This window comes from Pocillopora damicornis, chromosome 6, assembly GCF_964200805.1.
Source record: "Pocillopora damicornis chromosome 6, jaPocDami1.2, whole genome shotgun sequence".
Lineage (NCBI taxonomy): Eukaryota > Metazoa > Cnidaria > Anthozoa > Scleractinia > Pocilloporidae > Pocillopora > Pocillopora damicornis.
This window is the reverse complement of record NC_142675.1, coordinates 20,890,073-20,897,679: the sequence shown is the minus strand read 5'-3', so window position 1 is coordinate 20,897,679 and position 7,607 is coordinate 20,890,073. Positions and strand designations below refer to the sequence as shown.

Genomic DNA, 7,607 nt, shown 5'->3' with positions numbered 1-7,607 from the left:
CTTTTAAAACTCCTTGGTGAAGTCTACTATTTTCAGACGAAATGCTTAAGAGATTAAAACAAGTTTTCACTATTTTAGTTCGGGCAGTGATACTCTCTAGTTAATCATGAAAAAGAAAAAAGATTTCTTTGAAAAAAAAGAGAAAAAAGTGTCATCTTGCCTCTTAGCCGGGTCGTGACCCACATCTGATGTGAAGTTACGTCGACCACGGCAGAAAATCAAGCTCACCATATCATAATGAATTGTTTGATACGGTAAGGTGAATTATTGCGCTTTGACTAAAACAGGTGCGTTTCCTCGCGCTTTCTGCATTGATCATTACATTTGGAAACTCATTTCACTTGAGGGCGAGATCACTCAGTTCGGCCCTTCTTGACTCAGGCCGACGATGCGGTGACATGACCTCCTTTGACCCTTCTTGTCTTGACGAAGGCAAATCCTGGATGGTATTTCAGAGTAAATTCTTCGTGGTTCAATTTACGAAGTTTTTTGTAACAGCTCCAGAAGAAACAATTAAAACATCACGTATCCGTGAAATTAATTCATACTTCCGTCTACATTGTACACTTCCTCTCTTTTGTATTCCCAGATGGAACCATTTCATGAGTTTCTCAGGATATTATTAAATCTACTAAAGAATTTACTTTCTTCCCCGTGGTCTGCACGCTAAAGCATTTTACACGGGATCGGAAGAGAATTTCTTCGTAATAATTGTATCGACCAGCCCTCATAAGTATGAAGTTTGCATGGTCACTCCTTTTCCAAGTTAATTCAAAAGGGGGTCGATGTTATGTGACAGCTGGAAATAGACATATCTGAAACGTCACGTAACTGTAAAAGAATTGCCTCTTCCGGTAATATTTTTCCATCCTCTCAAGGGGTCAGCGTAACGGATATTGTTGATCCTATCTAGCGTACGTGGATCGATAGTATTAAGTCATCATGATAATGTCATATGAGTGTGCAAGCATCTAAAAAAGCCCTCAATTCAACCTAGAACTCGAATTGAGGGAGTCGAGATAGCGCAGTTTTCTTGTCAATTTGAACCTTACTGTAGAACCCAATGTGATTTTTCTTCGCGCTGGCCGGGACGGCAATAACTCGTACCCCTAACTTCGTGCATGGATAGCAGAAAAGAACACTTGAAAGACGTCAGTATATCTCAGACATGAGTTTCGTCCGAGAAAGAGCTTATTTTAGCTCATGTTGGCTTATTTGGAGATTCTGGAGGCCAAGATTTCCAGGTATGCCCTGAGCATCGTGTACAATTTGGTTTGAGATTCAGACCTTCGCCTAAATGCCAGCATCCCCTCCATGGAAATCAGAGACGTAAGGTTGAGAGATGAGCAAATCTGAAGATGGCGCAAAAAGTCAAAGCAAAGTGGAACACTGTCGTTCCAGTTGGTGCAGGTAATTCAATATTGCATTTTGCGTCATCATGTAGACTGAATATATACCGAATTGTTGTAGGACGCGTAACTGTTATCTTAGAGACGATGATTAGGGTATATGGAGAGAGCTTACTCAAAGAGAACTTATCTGAACATCATTTTTTTCTTACTTGTAACTTGCGACCGATTTGAAGATTATATCATACGTTTGTCAGGTATATTCAGATACTGCAGAGGCACTCACATAAACAGTTTGGAAACGGGCGATCCTCCCTCTGACATCGAAACTGTAACAAGTTAAAACCCAGTTGCAACCGAGGTGGAGTCCATGGACCAAACTGCAGGACCATCTCAGGAGTAGAGAAGAAGGGAGCCCCCTGAGACAACCGAAGGTGAATTTGTGTAGTCATGTTTACGCGTGCGATTTCGAGATGAAATTGGCTGCGAGGTATTACTACAAGTCATTCCATAATGTGTTTTCATGATGTGTAAAGGCCAAAAGAAAATATTACAATACATGTTAATGATACGTAACTCATTTTCATACAAAATAGCTAGAATTATTCCTTGAGCCCAAACGTTCTGAATTGTAATATTCTGATAAATTTTGATGCTTTAGACTTAGTGATCTACGCTGTCATTGGACCTGTGCATGTCACTGTCGTCCCCGTTACCAAATATATTATAATTACAATTGTGATCATAATAGTTAAGAATACGATTTATCAATATTATTATCATTATTATTATTACTATTATTATCACTAGGAAGAAATGTATTTCTATTAATAAGATACATGAAAAAATTACTCAGTTCTGATTGGTTAAGATAAATGCAGTTTGGTAGAGCACTGCCCCGATATCGCAGAGGTCATGGGTTCAAATCCCGTATAGGCCTGAATTTTTTTTTCAGGCCTTCTTTTCACTACTGCTTTCGCAGTTATGAACACTACTTAAAAGTAGTGTTCATAGCTGCGAAGATCGCTTTGATATTCAAATCTTTATCCGCAGTTCAAATATATGATTTTCCTATATTCACAGCCATAAATCCAGTTTTTAGGTAATCCAGTGCAGAAGAGGGTTAACTCAGTGCAAAGAAGTAACAAACCAGATATTCTGATTGGTCAATAATCAAAGAAACTCACAGATAGCCAATCAAATGCGAGCCTTGGAGACGCATTTGACATTTGGATACGCTGAAAATTTGCGAGCGAAACAATGGCCGGCGTTGTAAGTGGGTTTTATTTCGCCACCACAACAACAATACAGCAGCCGAAAAACAGCTCTAACAACAAAAACACTGTAAAAGGCACTGCTTTTGGTTGTTGGTTTGTGTTTCGTCAATATAATGAATTATTAACTTGATTTTCCTGATTGATTTTGATTGACACTAGCTTATGTAATTAAGCCACGTGAATAGTTCAGTTTTCAGTTCAGATATTTAAGATTCGAAGATACGTACAAGTTCTGCTAACCTGTCTTGCTGACCCGTGTTCTGTTATACCCTGACCTGTTTCATCTGTTGCTAACCTGTACGTAGCTATACACCGTGAAACAATCCTACTAGACATCGTCATAAAAGTAAGTTCTCAATGCTGTAATTCTATCTAATAGTTTTACTCGTGTGTTTATGAATCGATGGATCCTGTTCAATTTCTCAAATGTATCTCGTTCTTTTCTTTAGATCGAATAATAATATATTGGAATAAATTATACGATTTGCGTAGCCTAGTTGGATTGCCTGTTTGGTTTTGTTGCACCATTTCGGGAAAAGTGGTGTTTAGAGAACGGAACTGCCAAGTAAATCGAGAATTACGAACCGACCCAGCACTTTGCTCGAGCGATCCTACGCCGAGATTAAAAACAAACCTCGGAAACGACGATTCCATTTCATTGAAAGTGATTCGGACACAGACTGAACAATTCCTTGAACTGTTTAGCCGGACTTTGAACTTTTTCGCTCCTTAAAGATGTGAAAATATCATTGTATATTTTTGTTTTGATTGAACGCGGTTGTTTTGACTGAATAAATTATTTTTGCACTTGATGCGCGTGCTTTGCTTCTGCATAATTATGATGAGCTCTCTCGTGTGGTGGAGTCAGATACTGTTAATCGCCGGTACAGGCCTTTTCTCTCTAGTTTTTGTTTTTGCTACAGCAGGGTAAACCGAATTCAGACTTTCTCTCGTCGTCGTCGCAAGAGTCATCGGTGGAGGTAGAGACGTCTCGCGAGTGGCAGCCTACTCCGTAGGTTGAGCATCAGCTGCAGCACCTTAACGGCTATCTACTGAAATCAACTGATGGCCGAATAAGCCCAGGCAGGTCTCAGTGCAAGTCTGATGTTATGACTATTTCATCATCATCGCAACGTTACTACCGCGAAAAAGCCAGCCAAGCTGTTGATACTGAGTTGAATGCTATTGTCCCGGGAAATTCATCGTGGCTGCTTCAGAAAAAATTCGAAAAGTACCATAGCGGACTAGCTGTCTCTGTTACTTCCGAGTTGGACATCTTAGTGAAAAGACTAGTGCCCCTCTACAATGAAGCTAACTCTTGGTACACACAGCAACAAACTATCTCCCTCTTCGCCGGCGACTACAGTAAAACAGAACTTCTACAGCTTGTTCCGGGACTGACCAAGTTCAGGATTGATGAGGCGAGAACACGTGCGTACAGGGCTAAACCTGGACAGCTCATAGAAACACCAACCATAACCTGATCGAGGCTAGATCCCGGTAAGGTTGACCTTTCCTGGACTTCATATCAAGTCCATCATATCTTCAAGACATGATATATGGAACTAAAACGCTAAAGCTATCAAATGGCGAGAAAATGGAAATTCCTAATGTCGTGAGAACGGTTATCTCGTCCCGTCTCATACAGCTGTATCACACCTTTTGTACGGAAACGAACTTCAAACCATCCAAGAGATTAACGCTTTTTAATATCCTTATGGTAAAACCCTGTCTTATTCTTTGGTTTTTACATGCCGGTGATTGCGCACTGTCGGGAGCAAAGTATATATGAAATGAAGATAAGCGTAAGCTGCGGGTTTTGTTTCCTTTGGTGATAGGCTGTTACCATCACACTCAAAATAAATTCTAAATCAGAAATGTTTTGAACTTTAGATGTGCGCCGCCTCGCGGAGAAAGTCATTGGCGGGTCTGGACAGCACGCAGACGGATGGTGTCAATGCAGTTGCCTCCCTAGGGTAAATGATTGATTTTCTGAGGAAAATAGGTGAGAATGATGACGATGTATCTGTATTTGTAGCTTGTTAACAGTATTTTCTGTGAGAAGCTAGTCCAGGGCTCATTATGGAAGGGAGAATTTGAGGATGTCAAGGTTGAGAAAAAGTTTAGAAGAGGCTCACCCTCTCTGGCTATGAAGCCATCTCTATATTCTAACGCCCGATTCATTCTAAACTTGAATATCCTCAAAAGCTACTACTGTTTTCATTGGTGTGCCTGTATAGTCAGTGCCACGGATTGTTGAAATTCAGCTCAGTGTAAAGATAGGAACCAATGCTCTTTATAAGTGTCCTTCTCTATGTGGTCCTTCAGATGGCCTCTTTGAAACTTGCCCTTTTACTTATAATCATTGACGTCCTTATGGGTTGCACATGCTATTAAGGGCACACGAAGGTTTATAAACAATGTATTCTTCCTAATGCAGACCTTTAAGATGATAAGGCAAGAGAAATTGTCTCACGTCTGCGAGCTGGTGAACACTATCTGTCCACCGACTTTAAGCTGCACATCTCAAGTAAGACGCCCTGTGCAGATCATTGCAGTGTATACGCGCTGAGTAGCCATGAAGCTGAGTACCGTGAAACCTGTTCACATCAGCACAGCATCGGCTGTCACCGGTGAAGTGACTTGAGGGATGCCATAATGGATATTCAGGTCTCATTATCACCTCTTGAGATAAGATACCATATCAATATTAATAACAATTCACTAAACGTAGCTCGGAGGTACTATTTCTCTATGAGTATATCCCACATTTTGCAATCAAAAATGGAATTTTAGCAGCAAACAGTAGGATGCCGTCATATACATTAAATTTTGTTGTTACTTACATTCTCTTTCTCTCCATAGAAACAAGGAGAAACAGGAGGAACTCGAGCATGACCTCCAATCGGCCATACCAAAACTTGAAGAATGGAAGTCGCACATTGTACGATCTGTTCACCAAGATGCTGCAAAGACTGCTGCTGTCGATGCCCTTTCACAAAGCAGCTTGTTGTTAATCATGGATTGGGCCATGAAGCTCTTACCAATAAGCTACATAGAGACGCAGCGCGATTGGTTTAGCAAAAAAAGTAAGCCCTGGCACACTGCTGCTTCCATTAACAAAGCGGACAGCGAGGAAATTGAGGTTTGTTTAATGTTGAAACAGTACTTGAGCCATTCTTTTTTCCCAGTTTAGCATATAACTCTTAGATAAAATCTGAAGGCAAATTCAGTGCAAATTTTTGCGACCACTGATATGTTGCACACCGACTGCACCAACGCGAAAATATGAAAAGACGAGTTTATTCGAGTTTGGACAACTAACTTCCCCAAAGCCAAAACTAAAAAATGCATCAGAGTTTCCGGATTGAATTTTTTTAAAAATTAACCATTCTCATTTTCTCTTCAGACACGAACCTATATCCATATATTTGATAAGTGCACTCAGAACTGGTTTGCGTCTATAATCTAACACAAGTTGACAACACTGAAGGCTTTGAAGCCAAATCTCAACCAAGTGTACTTAAGATCAGACAACACTGGTTGTTACCACTGCGGTTATCTTCTGCTTTTGCTCCCCGGCATCGGTGACCGCACTGGTGTCACGATCACGCGCTACGACTTAAGCGTACCACAAGCAGGCAAAGACATCTGCGACCGTCGGATCGCTGTCCTCAAAAGTCACATGCGCCGCTCTCTAAATGAAGGTAATGATATCAAAACAGCCAGTGACATGAAAACCGCCATCAAATCGTACGGTGGAGCCAAGGGCTGCTATGCAGCGGTGTGTCAAGTTCAGCCATCCGCACAAACAATGGCCAAAGATACCATGACCGGCGCACAAGCATTGAATGACTTCTCGCACGACAATAGAGGCTTGAGAATGTGGCGTGCTTATGGTATTAAACCTGGAAATTTCTATAGCACAGACCAGCTGGCACGGTTTGGAACACCATAAGGCCCCACTAGGCTCGTCACAATGGAAACCTTCAGCAACTTAAACATAGAAGTAGGTAGTTACCTGCATCGTTCGCAGATGTCTGAACCTGAGTCATCGCGAGAACTACGCAATCTGCCACAGACAGAAGAAGAAAGCGAGAGATTTTCTTGTCAGTAAGAAAGATATATCAAGGTGTTTCAGTCGTTCGTTGCCCTCCAAAAGCACCTTGACATCGGCAAACGCATGTTGCAGCTAGAAAAAGAATCCGACGACGAGATCAAGAATAAATAGAGGGAGGCTGTCCATTCCGTTGGTGGTGATTACGTTCACGGTCAGACCTCATTTCAAGATTCTGAAGAACAATCCCTTGTTACTTAGATGGATCTCGGATGGGCCCTTCGGAAAACGCGAAAAGCAGTTGCCCTTTCTCAGAGAGCAAAGAATTATCTCGCAGACGTGTTCTGGACAGGGGTTGAAACTGGTAAGAAGGCAACTGCCTCTGATGTGGCTTCCCATATGAAGAGTTCAAGAGACGACATTGGCCAGAAAATGTTCTCCAAGACTGACTGGTTGACAGAGCAGCAGATCGCTCGATATTTCAGCCGGCTTTCTGTCCTGACTAGAACTGGTCTATTGCAGAGGTCCTCCTTTGTAAGTATGACCGAGGACGAAGAGGCTGATGCAGATGATCTAGCTTTACAAGTCAAAACTGACCGAACAAGGCAGAAGATAAGGAGGGACCTTGAACTTTAGATTATTCATTTCCGAGGGGTGCGGTTGTCAAATTGTAATCCTGTTGAAGGTTAGAAAGGCCAATTTTTGCCTTACTTCATTTGTTAGCTTCCGGAGGTAAATTTTAATTAATTGCGCATCATAATTCGTTGTTTGATTTGCAAAGCAAAAAGAGCTCAGCTTGTAGTGAGAATTTATAGTCATTCCCTAGTTTACAGTTAGCCCTAGTCAGACTCCTTTGAAGTCCTTACCTAGTTCAATTTTCTTAATCTTTTGGCATGTGTGAAGTCGCAAAATTTAAACTAAGAC

At 41.3% G+C, this 7,607-nt stretch overlaps 1 pseudogene; it reads left to right on the top strand.

Moving 5' to 3' along the window:
* Positions 1-237: 237 nt before the first annotated feature.
* LOC149044370 (uncharacterized) lies at positions 238-7,319 on the top strand (annotated as a pseudogene).
* The last annotated feature ends 288 nt before the right edge of the window (positions 7,320-7,607 follow it).